A 27,979-nucleotide genomic window follows, 5' to 3' on the forward strand; every position below is an offset into this window, starting at 1 on the left:
CCATAACTTTAATTTCCTTTCCCATTCTTAATGTTTTTTCAAGTCTTTTCAGCACACTGATCAAAAAATCAGGAGACCCGACTTACTTTCTTCTTTTTTGAAACTGGTGAAGCAGAGACAGTGTATACTTAACAGTATTCAAAGATATTAGAAACTAATAAAACACTGCCATATGGTATTTGTCATACTGTGTGCGTGTGAATGTGTGCGTGCTGGAACATATGACTTTTTATAGTCACATGATCACAACAATCTCAAGAAGACGATGCTGGCACAATAAGCTTTAAGAACATTTTATTTTTTTCTTGTAGGTAAACCTGAGGTTAGTCAAGCATTTGTCAAAATAAAAGTACTTTATTTTAGAGGGTCATCTATAATGGAGAAATAGTTGGGGCTTTTCTGCTCTTAAAAGTATTACACAGAAGAGCTTTAAAATATGTTGCCAATGTAACGTAGTTAAAGAAGTCATGAACAAGTCTGTCTCTCTTTATATGAATGTAGTAGAGGGGCCTACCAGACACAAGAACTAAAGCTGTCTAGAAATTTCCATACCTGTCTGTCTATCTCCAGTACTATATCCAGCAAAGATTTAGGGATTTCTGGAAGAATATTCATAAGATTGAAAAGCCTTACTTAAACTGTATGAGAAACATGGAGCTAGCAGGATGATAAAACTTTTGCGCAAGCCTGATTCTATTCATTTTTACAAAAGACCTTTTTGATCCTTTTGAACACAGTATGAGTCTAGAGGCAGAAAAAACAATAGAGAGTGAGTGACTGTATTGCAGGGGTTACATATCTACAATATACATAACGTGTACATATTACATACTCACCACTTAGAGCGGTAAAAATCAGAAAAAGCTGTCACTCACAATTAGGATGAACAAACATACAAAATAAACCTAATGTGAATATCTAACTAACCAAATTCTCAAAGTGGGTAAAATCCTTTTAGAAAACCTAAAATAGTGGCCTAAAACATGCACCCAACATCAGTGCCTAGAAGATATTCTCCATGTATGGTTTTCACCCTGCCCATGGAGAAGAGAAGCTCAAGAGTATCTGTGGCACCATCCCTTCCACCAGATAATTCCATGGAGAATGCGCCACAGACCACAACAGAAGCAGACTGAGATTGAGTTAGTTAGGATCAGGGCTAGGAAGATGCACATAATCCCCACTTCAGACCAAAGGAAAATCCATGGAAAACATAAGAAACTACAGCTCTATTATCCTTTCCACAGAACCTGGTTTCCCCGCACCCCCAGGGGTGTCTGCTACCAGGAAACCATAGTAGGTTGTCTCCAGTAAACACACATTGCCAGAGACTGCAAGGGCTGACTATGAACTAGAGATAGTGTAGAGGAGCCACCAGGCTTGAGAGTGGGCCCCCATGACCTAGTCTGAGTGAGACAAACCCTTACCCATCCAATGTGAACAATCAGGTGGGAACTATGCGAGGGGATTCTCACACAGACTTTCTAACTAAGAGCTTTTCATATGGGTTCTACCACAGAAGGGGGAAAATCTGGGCCATTTTCATTAATCAGAAAAACCTGCTTAACAGTCTAGTCCTAAAGTGTCTGTGTAAGTGTGTATATATAATCTTCTTAAAAGGTAGGTGTGTGTGGCACACCGCTCCCCCTACAGATTACATACGCATACATTCCTTTAAAAAAGATTATATACACAGACAGAAAGTATACAGAGATAATATACACAACAGAGATATACCATAGTGTATTTCAAGATAGATATAAACTTCAGGAAATGACTTTAGGACAGGACTTTGTCCTTCAGAACAAGGAATAGTGGCTTTATCTTTAGCCTAGGATAAGATACTGTAGAAAATTGTGGCATCAAAGTCTTCCCAGGTGAATACAGCTAACAGATGGCAGTATATATACCAGAGGAACCATGACAAGTAATAGTAATATTGAAAAAGTCTAACTAGTAATAGCTCAAGAGCTAAAAACTAATGGCAGAACTAAATAAACTCTCAAATCCTTCAGGAAGTGCAAGATTTAGAACAGGGAAGAGGATTGACTGGTAGCACTACATTGGAGAGCCTTGTACATTTACAGTATTTTATACCTTGCCTTCCTACTGCAGTGAGCAAGAACTTACCTGGAAACAAGTGAAAACATGCGTTTATAAACTGCACAGGTAACACTTTAAAGTTAAAATCTACACTATAGAGTCTACAATTTAAAACCTCGTGGGTAAATAAAAAGTTTCTGATACTTAAAAGGGAGACCATCCCATACATTTAAACTAAACAAATGAAGAAGCAAACAAAACAAAAAACAATTAAAAAAAAACAATAAATGTCCTTCCTTTTGTTACTAAAATGTTGAACTGCAAACAGAAGAAAGAGAAATGTTTAAATCCAAGCAAGAAACTAAATTACAAAGAAAAAATGGTTCCTATCACTAGTAGGTAGGTAATAAAAAAAAAAAGAAACCTAAACTTGCAGTCAAAATTATCAGACCAGATATGTTCGCCATGGAGCAAGCTAAGGCCTTGTTCCTGCAACTGGATCTCTGCAAGTGAACCCCTGAGCCCATGCAGTGCTCCACTGGTTAATGAGAACATCAGAGTACATTAGACAGGATTCACAATTTTATATATGAAGAATCAACTATTATGCTGCAGGGCACAACCAATAGCTGATAAGGATTAGGATGGGATTTCCCTTAAATGCAGGCTATTCCACAACTGTCCATATGGGGTTCTTGTACCTTCTTCTGAAGCATCTGATACCGGCCAATGTCAGAAACAGGATAGTGGACTGTGCCAGTGGTCTGATCTGGTATAGTATATTCCTGTGTTCCTACAAGAGTCAGGAACAAGAAAGCTAGTTAAGTGAGAGGGGAAGGGTCACATTCAAGAAATTTGTTTTTTGTTTGTTTTAGTTAACACCTATTTAACTTCAATGGCTAAATAAAATGTGGATAAAGAAAGTCTTGAAGATGATTCAACAGCCCTCTCTCTTCAATTAAGGTGAGGAGTTCACAAAATAATGTTCTGAGACATGTAGCAAGCGCTCCGGAAAAACCAATACAGACCCAACTTGACTTTTTTGATATTTCCTTAGGTAAACATTGAAGCATTTGGGGGGGGGGGGGATTTTTAAACATTCAAGCTCTCTTTATACATCGAAAACAGACAAAAAGAGTACAAGCCCAGGTTTTAAAAAAAAATCCTTTGCAGAAATCATTATGATTTCTCTCTTCTCACTTAAATGACTTTTTCTCTGACTCTTTTTTTTTTTAAGTCCTAATGTAGGGAGGTGACCTCTTACTCTTTTGCAGCCTTTCTTCTATTGTACAGAAATAACTTCAGAAAGCTAAACAAAAGGACCTATTGTTAATGTAACCAGTTATGTAAAATGTTTGTATATACAGATGCCATTGTCAAAGTAAAACACAGCAGCAGCAGATGTCATAACTTAAACAAACATAGGTCACATTTACAGATACGATCTCTAATTATTGGTCAAGTCTGTCCCCAGCATCGAATCCAAGTACTGGCACTTGGCACAGGAGAACTCTACAGGAACCAGAGGTAACACAAATCTCTCAAACCACAAAACTGCAATGGAACTCCTCTACTGCTGCAAGAGCATCTTTTTAGCATTTTCACTCTCGGGAGGAGAATGGCCAGTGGTCACACAAACCATAAATCTGAGGCCCGCACTGATTGTAGCAGTGTGGAGAGTCCTTGGGGAGCTTGGATCTGCATTTCTTAGAGGTTCCAGAAACTTGCCCCTCCTCCTGCTGCAGCACATAGGCCAGGGTTTGGGCAAACATTTTGGCCCAAGGGTCACATCTGGGGATAGAAATTGTATGGCGGGCCATGAATACTCACAAAATTGAGGTTGGGGTGCAGGAGGGGGTGAGAGCTCTAGTTGGGGGTGCAGGCTAAAGGGTGGGGCCAGAAATGAAGAATTCAGGGCGTGGGAGGGGGCTCTGGGATGTGGTGGGGGAGTAGGGTGGGGGGGTGAGGGCTCTGGCTTGGGTGTGCGGACTCTCAGGTGCGGCTGGGGAGGAGGAGTTTGGGGTGTAGGAGGGCTCTGGGCTGGGATCGAGGGGTTTGGAGGGCGGGAGGGGGATTAAGGGTGTGGGAAGGGGGTTGGGGCACGGGGAGAGGCTCATGGGTGCAGCCTCCCAGCGGTGCTTACCTTAAGCGGCTCCCAGAAGCAGCAGCATGTCCCTTCTCCAGGTCCTACGTGGAGATGCGGACAGGCGGCTCTGCACCCTGCCCCGTCTGCAAGCACCACCCCTGCAGCTCCCATTGGAGCCCTGGAGGGGGCCATTGGAGCATGTAGGAGCTGGAGCGGGGCCATGCAGCGGCTTCCGGGAGCCATATGGTGCAGCTCCCAACCCTGGACTGCCGGAGTGGGGCAAGTCCCAGACTCCCCTCCCCAGTGGGAGCTTGCGGGCCAGCTTAAAATGGCTTGCAGGCCGGGCCATAGTTTGCCCATCCCTGACATAGGCTATGCTGCAGGCAGGGCCCGCTGCATCTTCAGGGATGGCAGCCTTGGCAGGAGACAGTATTCTGCACCCAGCGCTAGGCCAGACAATACTCAATAATGGCATTACATAAAAAACAAACTAGGTATTAGAAAGCATTTCTTGGCTGTTACACATTTATGAAGTCTCTTTAATTTCCCCCTTTTAAAAAGCCTTGATTTCCTACTTGCCTCTCAGATGCTCTATTGTTAAAGCTGCTTTTATTTACAAAGGGCTGCACAAGCAGTGGTAATTATATACTGTACATTCTACTGTGATAGGGTGGGGGCTGAGGAGGAATCCAACCAGCTGCAATCTCCAGAAGTAATTTGATTCTGCCAGAATGCTTTCAAGAGCTGTTGGGGAGCACAAACCAAAGCAGAGTGGTGACACTTATTAAACAGGAAGCAGCGTGTCTCTCCTGCCCCAAACCAGCTCAATTCCGCATGCCTTGCTCAGTCTCTCTCGAGATAGTGTTCAACTCTCCCTGGTCTTTGCACTCACGGAGCACAAGGACTGGGATTGTGACTGGTGTCCCCACACAGGTACGAAGAGGCAGGTTCTTTTTAAACTCTTCTTCCCCACCTGTGTGCACTCATACGGGACCTGCCAGGGCGGGCTCCAGGCACCAGCGCAGCAAGCAGGTGCTTGGGGTGGCCAATGGAAAGAGGTGGCACGTCCAGCTCTTTGGCGGCGGGTCCCTCGGTTCCTCTCGGAGGAAGGGTCTGCTGCCGAACTGCCGCCGAAGAATGAAGCGGCGTGGTTGAGCTGCTGCCAAAGTGCTGCCGATCACCATTGCGGCTTTTTTTTTTTCCACGCCGCTTGGGGTGGCAAAAACCCTGGAGCCGGCCCTGGGACCAGCCATAATACAGTTTTAAAAGTAAGGGACATCAGCATATTAGTAGTATGAATCCAAATATGAACTTATCTGTGAACTTTATTCCCTTCTAAAACAGCTAACTTCTGTTGATAAATCAATGTCATAACAGACGGAATTTTTAGAGCACTGCAATATGTCCCTTAAAGCATTCCTTCTATAAAATATATCGTCCTTTCTTTCAACTTTAACAAAATACAGAGTTTGCCAAGTTTCACTGTATCTTACAAGTTCAGCAAAAGGAGCATTCAAATCAAAGCATAAGAACTGACTGATTGTCATTCTTGTATATGCATACAGGGCCGTCCTTAGGCATACGCAGCTGTGTAGGGCACCATAAAATTTGGGGCATCAAATTGGCCCAAATTTCATGGTGCCCTAGGCAGCATCAGCCCCGGCAACCAGACCTATCCCCTAGCTGACCCCCCCTGCAGGCTGGACCCACTGCAAGGGTCACGGACATCGCTAGGGGGGCTGTGGGGCCCCAGAAAACTCCCTCCGCCCCACCTCTTACCCTTCCCCCCTGCTCCTCCCCGGACCACCCCCATTCCACCTCTTCCCCTAGTAACCCCACACTCACCGGCAGCGGCGGGAAGCGGAGCAACCCGGCCCCAGCCCACTCCACTCTGCCAGCTCCCAGCCACGTCGCTCTGCTTCCCGCTGCTGGTGAGTGCGGGGAGGTTGGGGAAAGGATTGGCTCCCACACTCACCGGCAGCGGGAAGCAGAGTGATGCGGCCCCAGCCCGCTCTGCTTCCCTTGCCCCGGCCCCAGCTGTGTCGCTCAGAGGAGAGGGGGTTAGGGAAAGGCAGTGATGAGCTGCCAAAATGTTAACAACCAGTTCCCTATAAAAAGTTCTGATTTAAGGGCTATGCCACAGTATGTATTTTTTGTACCAACAGGGTTACCATATGTTCGTATTTTCCTGGGAGGAATTTTTAAATTATGTAAGAAGCAAAGAGCCTGACATGTCCGGGAAAATACAGATGTATGTTAACCCTACCTAAAGTTCTTTTTTAAAAAGACGGGCCTGAACTAGAAATGAGCTCCGTTTCACATGTGTGGGTCCCTGCCACTCCCTGGGGGTGTGCTAGGGTGACCAGATGTCCTGATTTTATAGGGACAGTCCCGATATTTGGGTCTTTTTCTTATATAGGCTCCTGTTACCCCCCACCCTGTCCCGATTTTTCACACTTGCTATCTGGTTACTCTACGGTGTGCACATGTGTGGGTCCCAGCTGCTCCCTGCCCCCCTCATTGAAGCAGGTGTGCAGTTACTGCCCTAGGAACTGCAGGGCACCAGTGGACGTGGGGCCGGCTGCAGACAGGAGCGTGGGGCAATACGGTCATGAGGGAGGGTGTTAGGGACACAGCTGGGGCCAGGGCAAGGGAAGCGGGGCAGGGCTAGCTGGAGGCAGGGGGCTGGCTGCGGGCAGGGCAGGGGGTGTGCAGCTGGCTGGAGACAGGAGGGTGCGGGACTGGCTGGAGACAGGAGGGTGCGGGGCTGGCTGGCTTTGGGCAAGGGGATGCAGCAGGGGTTGGCTGGAGACAGGGCAGGGGGTGCGGCAGGGGCTGGCTGTGGGCAGGGCAGGGAGTATGGCAGGGGTTGGCTGGAGATTGGGGCTGGCTGCGGGCAGGGTGGCGGGTACTCACGGGGAGAGCAGCTCAGAGCAGCCCGAGCAGCAGGACACAGCCCAGGCCCCGCAGAGCAGCCAGGGACCCACCAAGCAGCAGCAGAGCCCAGGGCCAGGGCCAGGCAGGCGGCCCACATAGCTCCTGCAGCACAGCGCCCCCAGTGGCTGGAGGAGGAATTACATCACTTCCCAGCCAGAGCCCATCAAAGCTGCAGAGCCCCATCACAGGGAAGCGGGTTAACAACCAGTTCTAAAACTGCTTCAAAATTTAACAGGGCCGCCCAGGGGGGGGCAAGTGGGGCAATTTGCCCCAGGCCCTGCAGGGGCCCCCAAGAGAATGGCTGAGGGCCCCGCCCTGGCCCCCTCCAGGAGCCTCAGCGCATCCAGGAGCGTCCCTGAACAGCTGCAGCATGGCTCCGGCAGGGCCTGAGCTCCTCCCTGCTCAGAGCCGCGTGGTAAAGGGGTGGGGCTGCGAGCTCCAGGCTGAGCAGAGGGAGCTCAGGCCCCACTGGAGCTCTCAGCCCCGCCCCCTTACCACGCGGCTCTGAGCGGGAAGGAGCTCAGGCCCCACTAGAGCCCACACTGTACCGCTGTTCAGGGACGCTCCTGGATGCGACGTGCTGAGGCTCTGGGTGAGGGGGAAGCCGGGGGTAAGAGGCCAGGGCCGGGGGGGTTGGATAAGGGACAGGGAGTCCTGGGGACATTCAGAGGGCAGAGGTTGGGGGGTGTGGTCAAGGAACAGGGAATGGAGGGTGGATCGTGGACATTCCGGGGGTCTGTCAGGACTCAGCACGGGGGAGGAAGTGGATAGAGGTCAGGGCAGTCAGGGAGCGGGGTCCTGGTGGGTCTCTGGAGGACAGTGAGCAGGATGGGTTGGGGATTCTGATGGGGGGCAGGAAGTGGGTGGGGGTTGGATAGGGGCAGGGCCCGGCTGTTTGGGAGGCACAGCCTTAGATTATTAGGATTAGAAGGGACCTCAGGAGATCATCTAGTCCAACTCCCTGCTTAAAGCAGGACCAATCCCCAAATCACTAAATGGCCCCCTCAAGGATTGAACTCACAACCCTGGGTTTAGCAGGCCAATGCTCAAACCACTGAGCTATCCTTCCCGCCCAATTCAATCTCTAACAGTACTTCATCTTTATTACCTGAAACATGTAAGTCCATAGTAGTTACATCCCAACATCCTCTGTGGTGAAGATTTATGTAAAGAAATAATTTAGGTTATCTGCAGTGTTCTTATCCTCCTTAATTTCTCCCTTTACTCCTTGATGACCCCAAAGACCTAATAATTGTCTGACTGGCTTTCTGCTTCTGTTATGCTTAAAGAATGTCTTGTTATTGTTTTATCATCTTTGGCTATGTGCTCTTCAGAGTCTATCTTAACCCTCCTACTTTCCTTCTTACATACTGTCTGTTGTCATTTATTTTTCTTTTAATTGGCTTCTCGGGGATTGGAATTCCATTTTCTGAAATATGGCATTGAAGAAAATTTAAATATATTTTTGATTAATGATTTTCAGAAATGGCTGCTATTTTTCAAGAACAAATGATAGCACTTCAAGGTTTAAATATCTGATTTGTCAATGCAATCAAGTAACCAGATGTCTAACTGCTATCATACAGGCTCATAATTATTTGTGGGTGCAAAAAGAGCAACCACAGAACAGGAAGCTAAGCTGAGAACCGTTTCAGAATCAGACCTTAAAGTGAAATTACATACAAAAGACCCCATCTGAAAACATGCTCCAATATTATTCGCTAAATGTTCAAAGTGATGTGTGTAGTTTAGCCACATAGGCTATTTCTATACAGCAAAGAAAAACCTGTGGCTGGTGTATGCCAGCTGACTCAGGCTCTTGGGGCTCGGGCTTCAGGGCTGTTTCATTGCTGCACAGACTTCCGGGCTCGGGCTGGAGCCTGAGCCCTGGGACCCTCCCACCTCACAGAGTCCTAGATCCCATGCTCCAGCCCATGCCCAGAAATCTACACAGCAATGAAACAGCCCTGCAGCGTGAGCCAGCTGGCACAGGCCAGCCATGAGTTTTTCTTTGTTATATAGACATGCCCATAGACTCGTAGACTTTAAGGCCAAAAGGGACCATCATGATCATCTAGTCTGACCTTCTGCACATTGCAGGCCACAGAACCTTACCCACTCCACTCCTGTAATAAGCCCATAACCTCTGGCTGAGTTACTGAAGTCCTCAAGTCTTGATTTAAAGACTTCAAGTTGTGGAGAATCCACCATTTACTCTAGTTCAAACCAGCATGTGACCTGTGCCCCACACAGCAGAGGAAGGGGTCCAATTAACATAATTTTGAGTAGCGCAGTGAAAAGTTCTGCACTACTTTGACAACTAAGGGTATATTTAATAAGACAGGTTAACTATGACTACAGCTACCTCTCCAAGCTTAAAGCCTACAGTAGTTCTAATAGCTTGAAAGTTGGACTATCCTTTCACAGACAATTTAACTAACAGAAAAGATTATGGAGAGTGCAGGTAATAGATTAACATGCCTGAGATGTATTAATTTTCTAAGGGCTGTGGTGTTCAGATTCCTCCACAAAAATGAGGTTGTATATTAATAAGCTGTGTCCAGATATAACAACATCAAAGCATGTTTTCCTAAAATAAATAAAATTACACCTCTACCCCTGTTGCGTTGCAGTGCCTCTCAGGCGGGCATGGACAGAGCCCAACAATCAATGTGATTGGTAGCAAAGTCATTTATTTCTCTCCAGCATGCTCTTATATACAATTATGGCAGGCAATCAAGCAATTGCTAATTGGTTAATAAGATACACACAGGCACAGCTATAACTTCATAGGGTAATTATCATCCTGTACAACTTTCTGATTTATTATCCTGTTTACTGCCTACTGGCAGATGAGAACCAGCCCAAGGCCAGCATCTCACTACACAATTCACAGCCTAATTAGGCCGTCCTTGAAGTCTAAACATTTCGGCTTCTCACATACCCATCTGCCAAGTTCCCACACCTCCCCCCTTTTCTCAAAATCAAAAAGAAAAGGAGAGAAGGCATTAGCAATACATTCCCAACTTATAAAATCAATACTACAATCTACACAAACCAAAGCTAAAAGGCAAATAAAAACACCAGCTGCCTAACTAAACCATAACAATATCTTCCGCAATGCCCTACTTTTACCTATTACATCCCTCCTCCAGATAACATAAGTGGCCCAAGGGGCCAGGAGGGTCCTGCCAATGTGCGTGCCACACAACAGCAACGGCGGCCACACAAATAGCAAAAATACAAAAGGCAAGCAGCAAAAATACACAGCATCCCTAGCATAAAACCTTGCAATAAATTTGCAGCCCAGCCACGTAGCGACGACATCCATGACCACAGCCAGAAATCTCCCTGTTGCTGGCGGATGCCTGCTGTCGCGCCCGAGGACGCAGCCAAGGCCGGACCCACATCGCCGGAATCCACCTTGCTTACTGATTTCCCATTTCCCATGCAACTTATCTGATCCCAGTTAGGCCACCTGGCATTTGCCTCGCTCTGGCAGTTCCCTACTTTTTCATAACAACTTTATCTCATCCCTCTGTTCTTGTGACCACGCTACTGTAACTTTCCACCAAAGCAGCATAGGGAAAATGCAACCCCACATCCACATCTCCCCCTCTATTCCGAAACACACAAAAAGGGGCATGCAAAACAAAGCAAAAAAAAATAATAACAGTAACCGATTAAACAAAACAAAACCAAAACCAAATAGTGCTTCCTTAATCTATAAGGCTCATCTATAACCATGCAATTCATAACATACAACACCAACAACATCAGACAAAACAAACATAAATTAACAAGATTAAAACAAATAGATGGTGTAAATTCTGCAGGGTTCCCCCATACTCTAAAGCTCACCAAACTGTGACAAATTTCTATTACCAATTCATCCCTCATATGTCAGGTGATCAAACTGACACTGAGGGGGGGGGGGTCCTAGAGAAAAACACACCATGTAAGCACATTTTAAATCTCCATTAAAAATAACACAACAACAATTCTGGCCAGAAAACAAACACCACAAGACAAAACATAAAACACAAAACACAAATTTTAACTCTGTAAATCAGGGGCGGGCAAACTTTTTGGCCTGAGGGCCGCATCGGGTTTCGTAAATTGTATGGAGGGCCGGTTAGGGAGGGTCATGGCCCAGCCCCCCCTCCTATCTACCCCCCCCCCGGCCAGGACTCCTGCCCCATCCAACTGCCCCATTCCCTGATGGTCCCTCTGGGACCCCTGCCCCATCCACACACACCTGCTCCCTGTCCCCTGACTGCCCCTGGGCCCCTGCCGCCCCATCCAACCCCTCCTCTCAGTCCTGACGGCCCTCCCGGGACCCCTGCCCCAGCCACACCCCTTCTCCCGGTCCCCGACTGCCCCCAGAACCCCTGCCCCTCACTGCCCCTGCCACCCCACCCAACCCCCTCCTTCCTGACTACCCCGGGACCCCTGCCCCATCCACCCACCCCTTCTCCTGTCCCCGACTGCCCCCAGAACCCCTGCCCCTCACTGCCCCTGCCACCCCATCCAACCCCCTCCTTCCTGACTATCCCCCGGGACCCCTGCCCCATTCAACCCCCTGTTCCCCCCAACCCCTATCCACACCCCCGCCCCCAGACCACCACCCCGGCCACTCCAGCCCACAATACAACCCACCCAGCTCCCAGCCACCGTACCGGGCTGCCTGGAGCACCACTGGCGGGCAGTGTTACAGCCGCGCCACCCGGCTGGGCCGGACATGCCACCACCGCCACCGCGCAGCTCAGAGCACTGGGTCAGGCTGGGCTCTGCAGCTGCACTGCCCAAGGAGCTCACAGCAGAGCCTTGTGCCGGCTCCGGCAGTGGAGCGGCGGCGAGCTGAGGCTGTGGGCGAGGGGGAACAGTGTGGGAGGGCCGGGGGCGGCGTCTCGGGCTAGAAGCTCGGGGCTCAGCAGGACGGTCCGCTGGTCGGATGTGGCCTGCAGGCCATAGTTTGCCCACCCCTGTTCTACACTCACTTGCTATCTTGCGTTTCTTCGGTGCTGCCATTTCTGGTGACTCGTGGTAACTATTTTTCTTTGCTTAATTTTGTTTAGTGGAGAAGCACCTTTTCTGTGACTGGCTCCATCTAGTGTTGAAACTGAGAAGTGCAACAGAGTTGAGCTCAAGCGCCATGTGCGGGCCATATTCAATTATATTTTCAGAATTTGCTGCGGGCCAATAAAAACTGACCCGCGGGCCGCAGTTGGCCCGCGGGCCGTAGTTTGGACACCCCTGCTGTAAATAAATGCATGGTACATTAAACGCTATTCAGCTGGCATCAATCTTCATTACTTAAAATATACAAATACCTTATTAATTTTAGGCAAAACAGGGGAATTACTTCATCAGTTAAATCATTTACAGTAATACAATTGCATCCTGGCTTGCTTCTGGATTCAAAGCTATTGACAGCTTAAAGTTTTTTACTTTTAACTTCTGCTTTTAAACACAAACAAAAAAAACCATCATCAGTTACAGTACCCTTAAAGCCCAATACAATTTTAATTACATAGCACTGTATACATTTTTCAATTAATTTAACAAAATTATTCATAGCCAAACAATTGCAAACTAATTTCTTTGCCTAAATTTATTTACAAACATTTCAAAGACACCAAAAACTTTTCTCTTTAGCATTTTTACAAAATTCAACTGCTGTTCCCTCTAGCAACCACAGAGTTAACTTTTTACTCTGCCTTAAATTACTCGCTTGTACTCCAACAACCACCTTTCTCAACTAAATCACCATTCTAAATATCCTCTTGAATATTTGAAATTCTCAAGCTTGTGCTTAATTACCTTTTCTCTCCACTACACCCTCAAAAGGTTCCAACCTGCTTTCTAATCTCTTTACATATTGCCTGCCCGTCTGGGCCCGATCCTTTTTTCCTCAGCAAGTTCTCCGTCTATTGCCTGGCCTCTTGCTAAACCGTTCCTTTCATGGATACCAACTTATTTTACTACCAATTAGCTAGGAGGGTGTACCTGTTAACTAGCCCCCACCCTTCTGGTATTCTATGAACAGTCATCTGTACTTTCCCACCGTGGGGGCTACATTCTCATGCATATAACTTTAATTACAACATCTGCTTTCAGCCTATCTATTTTAATATAGGCTACATCAAATATCAAGCAATCTTACAGCTACCAATAATCAGCACATAACACAAAATTTACAAAAATCTAATAAGGCTAACAAAAGCACTTTACAAAAGGTACTTTGGGTCACATAGGCCCAAAGCCATCCTCCTAAATTACCTAGATTTATGCCTAATAACACCATCAACTCCCCCCCCCCCTTTGAGAATACTCAACAAACCTTTTGGCTGAGTTTTCTCAAACTCTGAAAACAAAAAACAATTAAGCTCTAGAAAATTGGGGTTAGTAATGGGGGGGGGGGGTAATATCATTTACAATCCAATTAATATCACATTTCTCAACAGGAGTCCCAAATTTCGTCCTGCCAGTGTACAATTCTTTGTTTCTTCACCAGGGTCAGTTCTCAGTGTCCTTTTAGTCAGGAATTTCTGGACTTTGGCAATGTCAATGATGTGAGTATTTTTTCTTCTTTTCCACCACCGTCGTGGTTCAGCTTCTACCGGGGAAATTATCAGGACATTATTCTGTAGTGGTTTTGCTTCTTTCAAAAAAAAAATCCAATAACACAATGGGGGCTGCAGCGGACAAGGGAGAGGTTAGCCAGCACGTCACCTTGTCCTTATTTCCTGCTATTTAGAAGCACAATAAAGCTAGAAAAAAAAATAGGCCAATCATCAGTAGCAGAATTCTTCTGATGTGAAGGGGTCTTTTTGCAGTAAAAATCATGGGTCCAAGCAGTCAGTCTCCTGGTTCCAAGACTCCTGGTTCCAGGGCTGCTAGGATCTTTGGGCAGCTCTTCCATACCTGTGAGAAGAGACAGCTAACACATTCCGTCAGTGCCTGGCAGGGTTTTGCAGCTCTCATTAGCTTTTTTGGGCCCAGTCAAGCCCCCCTTTGTCTAGGCTGTCCGCCAAGTCTTAGCTGTGCCACTGGGGCCAGAAAAGAATGAGCTTTCTTCGGTTAACTCATTCTGTTCTTTTTCCTTCCCTGCTTGGCTTCTTTTATTCTGTGAATCCTGTGTCAGAACACCCAGCTGTTGCTGCTCATACCGGAGAAGCATAACGGTTTTCTCGGCACTGTCCCAGGCTTAGACCAGCCAGCGTAGGACGCCTTCTCCAGGCTCCTGCCAAAACAACTTACTTGCTTGTAGGTCCAAACGACCTCCGGGGCCGCGGCACGAGCCTCTGCCTGCGCCGTGCACTCCAACGTCTTCCCGTCCAGGGCTCGCTTCCAGCGGAGCACCTCCTCGTCCTGTGCCCGAAGGGCGGTCAGGAGGAGCCTCTCCAGCTCCCCCTCTTTCCTTAATAAGTGAGGTAGTGCAGCAGGGGAGATTCCTTCCCCCTGTCGGTTCATAATGTGCTTCTGTGTTATCTTTTCTTCAGCTGATACAGCGGTACTCATAACTTAGTCGCTCTCCTCTGGGCTCAGGTGCGCCTCTCTTTTCGGACGCCCTGCGGCTTATAGCTGCTCACCTCTGAGCTCAGGTGCGCCTCTCCTTTCGGACGCCTGGGGCTTCTCCAGCACTCCCGCCGCGACTTATAGCCGCTCTCCTCTGGGCTCAGGTGCGCCTCTCTTTTCGGACGCCCTGCGGCTTATAGCCGCTCACCTCTGAGCTCAGGTGCGCCTCTCCTTTCGGACGCCTGGGGGCTTCTCCAGCACTCCCCGCCGCGACTTATAGCCGCTCTCCTCTGGGCTCAGGTGCGCCTCTCTTTTCGGACGCCCAGCGGCTTATAGCCGCTCACCTCTGAGCTCAGGTGCGCCTCTCCTTTCGGACGCCCGGGGGCTTCTCCAGCACTCCCCACCGCAGCTCCTCCACCTGGAACAGGCCACCGACACTAGGCCACCGACACTATCATCATTCGATTCGAATCACGTCGGGGTCACCATTTGTTGCGTTGCAGTGCCTCTCAGGCGGGCATGGACAGAGCCCAACAATCAATGTGATTGGTAGCAAAGTCATTTATTTCTCTCCAGCATGCTCTTATATACAATTATGGCAGGCAATCAAGCAATTGCTAATTGGTTAATAAGATACACACAGGCACAGCTATAACTTCATAGGGTAATTATCATCCTGTACAACTTTCTGATTTATTATCCTTTTACTGCCTACTGGCAGATGAGAACCAGCCCAAGGCCAGCATCTCACTACACAGTTCACAGCCTAATTAGCCCGTCCTTGAAGCCTAAACAAATCAGCTTCTCACATACCCATCTGCCAAGTTCCCACATACCCCGATATAATGCAGTCCTCAGGAGCTAAAAAATCTCACCGCACGGTGAAATTTTTTGGCTCCTGAGGACTGTGTTATATCAGGGTAGAGAGAAGAACTGCTCCCCGCCCCAGCTCACCTCCACTCTGCCTCCGCCTCTTCCCTGAGCACGGCACCACTGCTCCGCTTCTCCATCCCTCCCTTCCAGGCTTGCCGCGCCAATCAGTTGTTTGGCGCAGCAAGCCTGGGAGGGAGGAGAAGCGGAGCTGAGTGGCGCGCTCATGGGAAGAGGAGGCGGAGCGGAGGTGAGCTGGGGTGGGGAGCGGTTCCTCTGCGCCCCCCCTTACTTGCTGCGGCCCCCCTGCCCCAGCTCACCTCTGCTCCGCCTCCCCCAACGAGCGCGCTGCAGGTCCGTTTCTCCTCCCTCTCAGGCTTGCCACGCCAAACAGGTGAGCTGGGGCGGGGGGGCAGGGAGGGCAGCAGAGGAACCGCTTGCGGTAACACGAATTCCAATATAACAAGGTAAAGCAGCCCCATCCCCCGGAGCACTGCTTTACCGCATTATAGACGAATTCGCGTTATATCGGACCACATTATATAGGGGTAGAGGTGTATTTTGGCTGATAATGTAACAAACCCCTCTGGCCTCTATTCACTAAGAAAGGTTGTGCTAACCTCCAGCTAATCTGTCATGGAATTTTTAAACTTCTTCCCACAAGGTATGAACACACATTATCATTAACTTTAATTAACAATTAATTGTATAATCAAAGGGAAGTAAATAGCATTCATATTTTAATTTTGAGCTTCCAGAAAATGCAATGGTTAAGTAAATTACTTCAAGTACAGAACACTGCTCACAAATGGCAAAGATCAAATAGATAGAATGAAAGGCGAATTATATCCACAATTATTTTCTTTACTTCAGAAATAAAGAACTGTACAGTTGCAGCAAAAATAAACCAATAAAATGAACCTGGCTGAAGAGTAAAAAGTATTGGGGCAACCATGTCATGTCAACATGACAACCTTGAATAAAATGACATTTTTGCAAAAACAACGTTGAAAAACACTATCTTGATACTCTGTAATTAAAGAATTAAGCTTCAAAACCTTCAAGATTAATCTTAGCTTAACTACCATTTATTCTAATGTAAAAACATTAATTCAAATCCAGAGACCAACATGGCACGCTACACTACTTAGAAAGAGGTTCATATTATGGAAATAAAATAAGGTAATATATGGAAAGTAAAATCAATCTGATCTTAAACTTGAAAATACTTTTATAGAATTATATTTACTTACAATTAAGTAACCTTTGGTATTATTTTTGTAGTAATAGTGTAATAGAGTACAGCTATTCAGTCCTCAGACCTGAAAATTCTTATCTTGTTTTATGGTGATTTCCAAAAAGTTCATCTCTTCCAGCTTCTACATAAAGTTGTCGGGAAAAAAAGGGGGGAGGAAATATTCACCCCCACATCTGCCCATCCCCCCGCCCAGTAATTTATTCTGCCACCCAACCCCAAAATCTGTTCTGTCCCCGCATTAATTGTGCTCCCTTCAGCCTCCCACCAATTCTGTTCCTCCAACCCATCAATTCAGCCCCCAAATCTATTCTGCCCCCACAACAGGTCAGTCCCCACATCACTTCTGGCCATGCAGCACTACCTGTGCTCTACCTGCAGCTACTGGTGGCGGTGGGGGTGTCTTTACTCCCCTCTCCCAAGCCTAGAGGGCTGAAGGGGGATTTTTCCCCTCCCCAAGCCTGATGCTGCAGAGAGGGAAGGGCGGGGGGGGGGGGGAGGGAGAACAGCAGTGAAGCCATCCCATTGTTTGTAGGAAGGTGTGATAAATAAAGTGTGTGGGTGGGAGCTCCCTTTTATGGATACCCAGCCAGCCAATTAGCTATAAAGTCCCTCTTGGCAGCTGCTTGCTTTACTTGTAAAGTGCTTAAAGTCCCCAGGCAAAGAAAAGGGAATGGACACCTGACCAAAAGAGCCAATGGGAAGGCTAGAACTTTTTTAAATGGGAAAAAAGGCTTTCCCTTTTTCTCTCCATTGTTCTCTCTGGGCTGGAGGGATAGAGCAGCAATGCTGTAAGCAGCTTTAAGCCAGGTATGATCATAAATCATCAGATCACACCTAGAACTACTTATCTGAAACTCCAAATGTGTAAGCAGATCAGAATGTTTAGCTAGACGCAATCAGGTTTATTTCTGTTTATTTTTTAAGGCTTGTGGATCACTTCTGTGCTAACCCCAGATGCTTTTGTTTGCTTGTAATCTTTAAGCTGAACCCCCAGGAAAGCTATTTTGGGTGCTTAATTTTTGGAGTTGCTCTTTTAAAATCTAGCAAAAGCCTAAGTTCCAGATGTATTTTCTTCCTTTTTGTTTTTAATAAAATTTATCTTTTTTAAGAACAGTGTTGGATTTTTGGTGTCCTAAGAGGTTTGTGCATATGCTGTTTGATTAGCTGATGGCAACAGCTAATTTCCTTTGTTTTCTTTCTCAGCTCTTCCCTGGAGGGGGGAGGATGTGAAAGGGCTTGAGGGTACCCCACAGGGAGGAATTCGCAAGTGCTCCTTCCTGGGTCCAAGGGGTTTTTTGCATTTGGGTGGTGGCAGCATTTACCAAGCCAAGGTCAGAGAAAAACTGTAACCTTGGGAGTTTAATACAAGCCTGAAGTGGTAAGTATTAATTTTTAGAATCCTTGCGGGCCCCCACCTTCTGTACTCGAAGTGACAGAGTGGGGATTCAGCCTTGACAAAAGTGGTGGGAAAGGAGGGAGTGGAGCCCCTTGAGCTTCTGGGCTCATCTTCCTCATCCACCCTTCTGAGAGAATGAGGGAAGGGGGAAAGAGATCTCCCTGCCTCCTGAAGCAGCACTGATTGCCTGCCTCGTGGGGAAGAGTAGCCAAAGGGGGAAAGCAGCCAATCAGAGGGGGTGGTGTTTCACCCCAGATGGAACTGAAAATGTATACCCCTCAGCTACCTGGCTCACTTCTTAGACATTTTATTTCCCACGACTGCAACCCATTCCAACCTCATGCACTTTAAGCACTGCCTATATTACTCCTACTTGTACCTAAGCGTATGTGTTGGAGAACAGCCAAGTCAAACCCATAGATGATACAAACCTGCTTAATGTTATATGATTTTCATAGAATTACATACTGTAACTATATATACTGCACTTTCTTTTTCTCACACTGGCAGTAGCATTAAAGCAGCATCAGAGACAGACTTGGTAATAAGTTCCACTGCGTGACCTGTGGCTGTATCAAGTGCAGAGTATTTTTAAAAGTTGCTGGGTACCACTGGTCCGCTGTCCAGAGCAGGGGGAAGTTGAAAAGGCACATTTGTTGTAAGTTACTGCAGCCTAATTTAGCATTCTGCTTATGTTTGTCTGAATTTTTGTCCACTCCAGGCTGATTATGCTTGAGAACTTTTCATACAGGAAAAACTCAAGATAGTCCATCAGATTCCTGGGCATAGCAAACTTCCCACCCAAACCCTCCATAGCTTACAAGCAAATAAATGACTGGAGATGGATAAATCAGTCACCAGGCTAAATATCTAAATATCTCTAAATCATTAAATATCTCCTTTGTGACAGCCTACCAGAGGCCTAGAAAAGTCGTTCCTTCTTCCAATCTAAAATCTCCAAAAATTAACATCTTCCAATATCACCACTGCATGAAATAACATTAAACCATCACTGGGACAAGGTCTCTGGTGCGTGGTCTCCAACCACCATCCAAGCCAAAAACTATTTTTTAAATTCTTTTAAAATATGAAATATTTACCATTGTCTTACTGGGCTTGTGGCCTCAGATGCAGCTGCTTCTGAGAAGGCAAATGTAAAGAAATAAAATAAAGGCATATCAAGGAAATGAAAGTTGCAACTTGTGGCTTTGTGGTGACAGAACATGAAAGGGAAGGAACTCTTCTTTTTTCCTTTGGACAAAAAAATTATAATGTGCTCTTCCATTGCCTCTGCCTCCTACCTCTGCTGGACCAATGCAACCATGCAGGCCTCTTGGGGAGAGGACCCTGAACCAGCGGGGGAACGAAAAAGTGTCAAGGAACAACTGCTGCAGGGCATGCAGGACTTGGGCTGCAGACTGGCCAAGCATCCTAGAAGTGCAGAGGCAAATAATGAAGTAGGACAGGGAAAGGAAGGAGAGAATGGTAGCTGAATACTTTGAGCATTACAGGTCAATGAGGAAGCAGGAATGATAGCAAGAGAGGGAACTGTTTGAGCAGCTGCTTAGCCAATCGATCATGGTACCAGCACCTGCCTCTGCCCCTTCACAGGCTGCCCCAGTACAGCTACTGCCAATGGATTCCTCTCCATGCTACCACATCCTGCAGCCCCTGGACAGTTCTGGAGTGGGGTGAGGAATAATGAATGCATTTCTGGAATAGAAGTATGCATGGGCAGATATACATTTTCTTTCTATCCCTGTGCTACCTCAGGAGAACAGGTACAAGATGTGCCATCACCAGTGACATTGCACTGATTAATATTACTATTGGTTTTGTTTGCACTTTACACTTTTATTAACATTTGCACTCCCGGTGAAGTAGCAACTGGGCTGCCTGTTTGTGTTTTTAATTTTCTGTAATTTTCTTTGAACAACTTATTTGTTGTAAGTGCTTGGGAAACAAGAGAAAGACAGGAAGTTTAAATCAAAGTTTTAATAAAGCATCATAATGACTCATAATAAATTAGTATGTATAGTACACACAGGTCACATTACTCCACACCACCCCTTTTTCCATGCAAAGCAAGCATATAGGCACACAGGGCACCCTCACTTCCCTTGCTCTTCTGACCCAGTGAACAGAGCTACACTTTCTGGTTGACTGTTCCAGGCCTATAAACTAGCACTGTCTTTAACCTACTCCTGCCGAAAACTCTTCCTCTTACCTCCGCACACTTGTGCTGCCAGTTGATGACATAAAAGGCAGAGTCGCCTAATCCCCCGTCAGTTCCTTTTCACCAAAGTCCAGTAACAGACTCCAGCACAGAGGGGAAAAGAAGGTGGGTCATGGAATGGGCATGCAGAACACATCTCAAGGAACAACAATTACGGAATAGGCAGTGACCATTTTTTTCCACTGACTGTACACATCCATTCCATTTTAGGTGATTGTGGTAAGGTGGACACGCTCCTGCCTAGTTTCTAGCCCAAAATCAGCTAGGAGACCTTCTGGTGAAACACCACGTGTGATTTATTTACAATGGTCTTTCCTCCCATCTTGATAGACCATGCAGCATCAGATACCATGGAGCCCTCAGCTCCTGAGCCCAGGAGGGGAGCGATCTCTCATGGCTTGGACTTTCCAAGGAAGCCAACCTCTCACACCCTCTCTGCCTCCATTGCGCACTTTCTGTGCCTTTTGTACCTTCTGGGCTAATGAATTAATTAACCTTTTAACTCTCTCCATCCCATCCCAATTTATCGATTGGGTGCCATTCCCATAATCAGATGTGCTCCAGAGCAACTAATTCAGTGGTTCTCAAACTTTTGTACTGGTGACCCCTTTCACACAGCAAGCGTCTGAGTGTGACCCCCCCTTATAAATTAAAAACACTTTTAAATATATTTAACACCGTTATAAATGCTGGGGGCAAAGCGGGGTTTGGGGTGGAGGTTGACTGCTTGCGACCCCCAGTAATAACCTCAGAACCCCCAGTTTGAGAACCCCTGAACTAATTAGAGTTGCAATGATCAAAGTGCTGGCTCAGCTGCTGCTGTCTACCACTCTCTAACGCACCTCGCTTCCTTATCTGACAGTCAGACTTTTATTCCTCCATGTTCTCCCTTGCTTACCAAAGGTGCCTCTCTTGGTCCCTAGGGTGATCATACAGGTCAGCGGTGCTCAAACTTTTCCAGTCGTGCCCCCCTAGCCCCTACCAGTAACAGAATCTGTCTGCGCCTCCCCCTCATCCATTACAGCACAGCGACGGAGCTTGGGCTGAAGATGGAGCTGGTGGAGTAGCTGAGGCTAGAGGCGGAGCTGGTCTGGGGAAAGAGTGGGATGAGGGCAGAGCTGGTTTAGGGGCTGAGTGGTGCTTGTCTGGGGCAGAGAGGGAGTAAGGGTGGACCTGGGCCTGAAAGCAGAGCTGGTCTGGGGGCAGAGTGTGGCTGGAAGCATGGAGCACCCTACCCAACCCCTGTGGGGGCTGGCCTCAACCCCACCACATGCCCCCCCATGGTCCTCCACATCTCCCTAGTGGCATGGACCCCAGTTTGAGAACTACTGATCCAGGTCATCCTTGTTGGTGTCCACTCATTTTACGCCCACATAAATCATACTTTTGGTGGTGGGAGGATGCCCTTCAGCTCTGTTTCGGCCTACAAGTCACCACACCATGGGGATCCTAAGGAGTTGCTCTCCCTATTCTCTCCTTTTGTATCTGGCGGTGGATAGAGGGCATTCCCCTCATCCCCCTGATTGCTCAGGGCCTGGGTTTCTCCCAACCCTACAAAGCGCACCTGGGCTTCTGCTCTTTCACACTGCATTAGTGGCGTCTCCATGGGTCCCTTGATCTCCACTAAAGTTGCTCAGGTTGTCTCTCTCCACTATTTTTACTTCCTTAATTCCTATCCCCTCCTCCTCAATTTCTTGGAGGACTCTCTTTTCCTCCCCTTTCACCTTAATTAGGCTCTGTTGTCTACAATGTTCTAAATCTACCAATAATTGTTTTTTCCCCTTCCCTTCGGGCTTCATTTCCCCTCTCTTGGGTTTTCTGTTTCCCTGCCTCGGGTCCCAACACCATATTGTTTTCCTAATAGGAAATACAATACAGTGGGGCAATCTGTCCCTTATCCCATTTGCTCCCAATTAAACCTTCCCCCAGACTTCCAGGGGCATATCTGCCATAGGATGGTGCTTTTTATCCCCACAGACACATACTATTCTCACACTTGGTCCTGGAACCAACCAGTCAAGTTTCACCAACTTGTCACTGGATCAGGGAGCAAGCAGAGGCCATGTCTACCAGGACCCTTTTATGTGTCCAGTGATGGTGGACAACTTCTTCCCTTTTTGTCTTTCCTTCTGTCCAGGCTCAGCTGTAAAACTACATTCCATGTACAAGCAATCCTTTTTCGTGTCACTGACACCCACGCTGGAAACACAGCATGGGCAAACTCTGGCCACAGCATGTTTGGGCTCTTTGTTCTTCTCATGCCCTTGGCAGCGGCGGATTCCCCAAACTTCCTTCCAAGTTCCAGTCCTCTATAGGGTTGGCCCACTTTGCTGGGAAGGTCCACCTCCACAAATTCCTCCATCAATTTTACCTCCACATCCAAAGTGCCCAGTTAATGCTGTATAACCCACAGCTTCATATTCTCAGGGAGGTCCTGAAAGAACTGTTCCAAACACCAAAGTATCCATTACTTCCTCTACCATTTGGGTATCTGGCCTCACTCAATGAACGGCCCAATCCATCATTTTTTGGGTGAATGCCTGGGGCCATCACACCCCACCCAGTCCACCTCACATCTTGGAATTTTTGGCAGTGTTTCTCAGTGGAGAGGCCGACTTGATCTAGGATGGCCATCTTGACACCCTCTTAGTCTCTGCCTGCTCATCGTCCAGCTTCCCCAGTCAAATAGGGGACTAGCAGCAGGACCTTGGTTTCCCTGTTTCAGCCTCTCAGAGGTGCCCAGGAATTCATCAGGATCATTGTCAGGGCCCATTCTTACAGACCGAGCGGCCTGTACCTGGTTGCCATTCCCCGCCACAGGACTCACCACCTTCTGTAAAAGCTACTGCTGGCTTGTTCTCTTATAAAGTCCTGCAGGCTCTTCTGTTGCTCAGCCTGCCAGGTGAGCAAGGCTTGCCTGAAACTCTGCAGAGTTTTCTGTATCTACTACAGAAACCCTCGTGCTGGCTAAGATCCTGGACAAATTCTCACATGTGACAGGATGGACTCACTCCTGCCTACCTTCTAGCTCACAAATGGGTTGGAGACCTTCTTCTGGTGAAACACCAGGTGTGATTTATTTACACTGTTCTTTCCTGCCACCTTTACAGACTATGCAGCATCATGTACCATGGAGCACTTAGTTCCTGAGGCAAAGGGGAAGATTTTTTGTGGCTCTGGCTCCATAAGCTTGCCTCATTCTTGTTCCCTCTCTGCCTTCATTGCGCACTTCCTTCCTGTGCCTTATGTACCCTCTGGGCCATTGAATTAATTAGCATTTTAACTCTCTCCAGCCATCCCAATTTATCAATTGGGCACAGTTTCCATAGTCAGATATGCTTCAGGGCAACTAATTGGAGTTGCAGAGATCAGCATGCTGACTCAGTGGCTGTTGCACAGCACTCTGACACAGTGACTCACAAGCCGTTCAGAATGGAGGAGGATTTCAGAATCTACCTGAACAAGAACTGCAGCACAAATCTTCCAAATCTAGCATCATATCTTGAGACTTTGGTGTTAGCATAATAGCTAGTGAAAGTATGTACAAATGATACAGGTGACCAAGTTGCAACACTGCAAATGTCATAATGGGCATCTGACCGAGCATTGTAGATGGTGCTTGTTCTCTTGTAGGATATGCTCAAGGCCTTTCGTTTTCAGTTTTTATTTTGTTTAAAATTTCCCAAGAACATACTGGTGTTTATTATAAAATGTTTAAAAAGGGTGAAAACTGGTGCAAAAAATTAACTTCACAGTTTTCTTGTTAAATATTGGGATTAATATTAGGGGACAGGAGGACAGAAAAAAATCAACAAATAGAGAAAAGTAAGAATATTGAAAGTAAGAGCAGTTTAATGCTTTGGTTATTTCATGCTCTGCACATTAACAGTATGTTCACATATGCATGTGTGTATCTTCTACTACATTGCCTTGCTTCAGACAACCTTTCCTTTAGACTAATTTATTATTAATATAAACACATCTACCTAATGTAATGTACTGAATTTTCTAACAATCAGCATTTTCCTGTAATTGTGTGGTCCAAAATTCGGGTGGGAAAAAATTGAATAGCTTTGGTAAAAAATCAGTTAACACCACAAGTGAAGGTCTTTAAATGTGCAAAAACTCTCTCAGGTGCAGGAACCTTAGCAATGTCATAGCACAGAAATATGGAGGATGACAGCCAGTAAGATATTGTCGGTGAAGAGACTCCTTCATTCTGTCAGCAAAGGAAACAAACATCTGAGGAAACACTCTAAATTGTTTGGTCTTGTCCAAGTGAAAGGCTAATGCTGTGCAGATGTCCAAAGTATGGAGACTCTCTTCATCTCTCTGAGAGAGAGGCGTTGGGAAAAAAACTAATAATCAGACTGATTAAAGTGGAAGTCCAACACCACATTAGTTAAAAATTTAGGGTGAGGTTGTAAATAAACCATATCCTAATAGAAGGCTGTCTATGGGTGGTCAGCAACTAATGCTCATAGCTCTGCTACCCCCCTGGCTGAGGTAATAGCTACAGGAATGTAAAAATAAAGATGTAAAAATAAACAAGCAGCCATATGCTCAAAAGATGGACCCATTATCACCAACAAAACTAAATTTAGATCCCATGGAGGCATAGGGTCTATCACAGGTGGAAGGAGATTGTCCAATCTGTCATCGAATCAGAAACTTGAGAAGTGTGCTGCTTGCCTGGAGCTAGAATTCAGGATGTGATAGAGTGTCTGCCGAGACTGATCAAGCCCTTGGACCACTACCTCTTCCTACTTCTCCACGTGGGCACCAAAGATACTGCCAAGAATGACCTTGAGTGGGTCACGGCAGACTACGTGGCTCTGGGAAGAGGGATAAAGGAGACTGAGGTGCAAGTCATGTTCTTGACCATTCTCCCTGTTGAAGGAAAAGGCCCAGGTAGGGACCATTGAATTGTGGAGGTAAATGCATGGTTGCACAGGTGGTGTTGGAGAGAGGGCTTTGGATTCATCGACTATGGGATGTTGTTCCAGGAAGAAGGATTGCTAGGAAGAGATGGGATCCACCGAATGAAGAAAGAGAAGAGCATCTTCACAGGCAGGCTTGCTAACCTAGTGAGGAGGGCTTTAAACTAGGTTTGCCAAGGGATGGTGACCTAAGTCCTGAGGTAAGTGGGGAAGTGGGATACTGAGAGGAAACACTCCTGATTCATACTGAGAAAGTAGGGCAATCAGCTAGTTATCTGAGGTGCCTGTACATTAATGCAAGAAGCCTGGGAATCAAACAGGAAGAACTGGAAGTCCTGGCACAGTCAAGGAACTATGATGTGACTGGAATAACAGAGACTTGGTGGGGTAACTCACATGACTGAAGCACTGTCATGGATGGGTATAAACTATTCAGGAAGGACAGGCGAGGGAGAAAAGGTGGAGGAGTTGCACTGTATGTAAGAGAGCAGTATGACTGCTCACAGCTCCAGTATGAAACTGGAGAAAAGCGTGTTGAGAGTCTTTGGGTTAAGTTTAGAGGCAAGAGCAACAAGGGTGATGTCGTGTTGGGCATCTGCTACACACCACAAGACCAGGAGGATGAGATAGACGAGGCTTTCTTCAGACAACAGAAGTTTCCAGATCACAGGCCCTGGTTCTCATGGGGGACTTCAATCACCCTGACATCTACTGGGAGAGCAATACAGAAGTGCACAGACACTCCAGGAAGTTTTTGGAGAGTTTTGGGGACAACTTCCTGTGCAAGTGCTGGAGGAACCAACTAGGGGTCGTGCTCCTCTTGACCTGCTGCTCACAAACAGGGAAGAATTGGTAGGGGAAGTAGAAGTGGGTGGCAACCTGGGCAGCAGTGACCATGAGATGGTCGAGTTCAGGATCCTGACAAAAGGAAGAAAGGAGAGCAGCAGAATACAGACTCTGGAGTTCAGAAAAACAGACTTTGACTCCCTCAGGGAACTGATGGGCAGATCCCCTGGGAGGCTAATATGAGGGGGAAAGGAGTCCAGGAGAGCTGGCTGTATTTTAAAGAAGCCTTATTGAGGGTGCAGGAACAAACCATCCCGATGTACAGGCGACCAGCTTGGCTTAACAGAGAAATCTTTGGTGAGCTTAAACACAAAAAAGAAGCTTACAAGAAGCAAAAACTTGGACAGATGACTAGGGAAGAGTATAAAAATATTGCTCAAGCATGCAGGGGTATAATCAGGAAGGCCAAAGCACAATTGGAGTTGCAGTTAGCAAGGGCCATGAAGGATAACAAGAAGGGTTTCTACAGGTATGTTAGCAACAAGAAGGTGGTCAGGGAAAGTGTGGGATGGACCCTTACTGAATGGGGGAAGGAACCTCATGACAGATGATATGGAAAAAGCTTAAGTACTCAGAGCTTTTTTTGCCTCAATCTTCACAGACAATGTCAGCTCCCAGATTGCTACACTGGGCAGCACAATATGGAGAGGAGGTCAGAGGTGAAAGAACAAGTTAAGGACTATTTAGAAAAGCTAGACATGCACAAGTCCATGAGGCCGGATCTAATGCATCCGAGGGTGCTGAGTTGGCTGATATGATTGCAGAGCCATTGGCCATTATCTTTGAAAACTTGTGGCGATCGAGAGAGGTCCCAGACTCTTGGAAAAAGGCAAATATAGTGCCCACCTTTAAAAAAGGGAAGAAGGAGAATCTCGGGAACTACAGACCGGTCAGCCTCACCGCAGTCTCTGGAAAAATCATGGGTCAGGTCCTCAAGGAATCCATTTTGAAGCACTTGGAGAAGAGGAAGGTGATCAGGAACAGTCAACATGGATTCACCAAGGCAAGTCATGCCTAACCAACCTGACTGCCTTCTATAATGAGGTAACTGGCTCTGTGGATAATGGTGGACGTGATATATCTTGACGTTAGCAAAGTTTTTGATATGGTCTCCCACAGTATTCTTGCCAGCAAGTTAAAAAAGTATGGATTGATTAATGGACTATAAGGTGGATAGAAAGCTTGCTAGATCGTCGGGCTCAACGGGTAGTGATCAACAGCTTGATGTCTAGTTGGCAGCCAAAATCAAGCAGAGCGCCTCACGGGTTGGTTTTGTTCAACATCTTCATTAATAATCTGGATGATGGGATGGATTGCACCCTCAGCAAGTTCATGGATGACACTAAGCTTGGGGGAGAGATAGATATGCTGGAGGGTAGGAATAGGGTCCAGAGTGACCTAGACAAATTGGAGGATTGGACCAAAAGAAATCTGATGAGGTTCAACAAGAACAAGTGCAGAATCCTGCATTTAGGACAGAAGAATCCCATGAACTGCTACAGGCTGGGGACGACTGGCTAAGTGGCAGTTCTGCAGAAAAGGACAGGGGATTACAGTGGACGAGAAGCTGGATATGAGTAAACTGTGTGCCCTTGTTGCTAAGAAGGCTAACGGCATATTGGGCTGCATTAGTAGGAGCACTGCCAGCAGACTGAGGGAAGTGATTATTCCCCTCTATTCGGCACTGGTGAGGCCACATCTGGAGTATTTTGTCCAGTTTTGGGCCCCCCACAATGGAAAGGATGTGGACAAATTGGAGAGAGTCCAGTGGAGGGCAATGAAAATGATTAGGGGCCTGGGGCACATGACTTATGAGGAGAGGCTGAGGGAACTGACGTAAACGCCA

General features: G+C 46.8%; 1 protein-coding gene across 10 annotated transcripts in view; it reads right to left on the minus strand.

The window, feature by feature from the left end:
* The window catches only part of SACS (sacsin molecular chaperone), a 232,554-nt gene that overhangs the window by 174,581 nt on the left and 29,994 nt on the right, over nucleotides 1-27,979 (minus strand). For 2 of the 10 annotated variants that reach the window (XM_039536937.1, XM_039536900.1), the window contains exon 3: nucleotides 2,745-2,836. The exons of 7 other annotated variants lie outside the window; for them this stretch is intronic. The gene's annotated coding sequence lies outside the window, so the exon portion shown is untranslated. Of the gene's footprint in view, nucleotides 1-2,744; nucleotides 2,837-16,710; nucleotides 16,764-27,979 lie in introns of those variants that run through there. One more of the 10 variants, XM_039536957.1, reaches the window with a different exon arrangement.

This window comes from Mauremys reevesii, linkage group 1 (genome assembly GCF_016161935.1).
Source record: "Mauremys reevesii isolate NIE-2019 linkage group 1, ASM1616193v1, whole genome shotgun sequence".
In the NCBI taxonomy this organism is placed as follows: domain Eukaryota; kingdom Metazoa; phylum Chordata; order Testudines; family Geoemydidae; genus Mauremys; species Mauremys reevesii.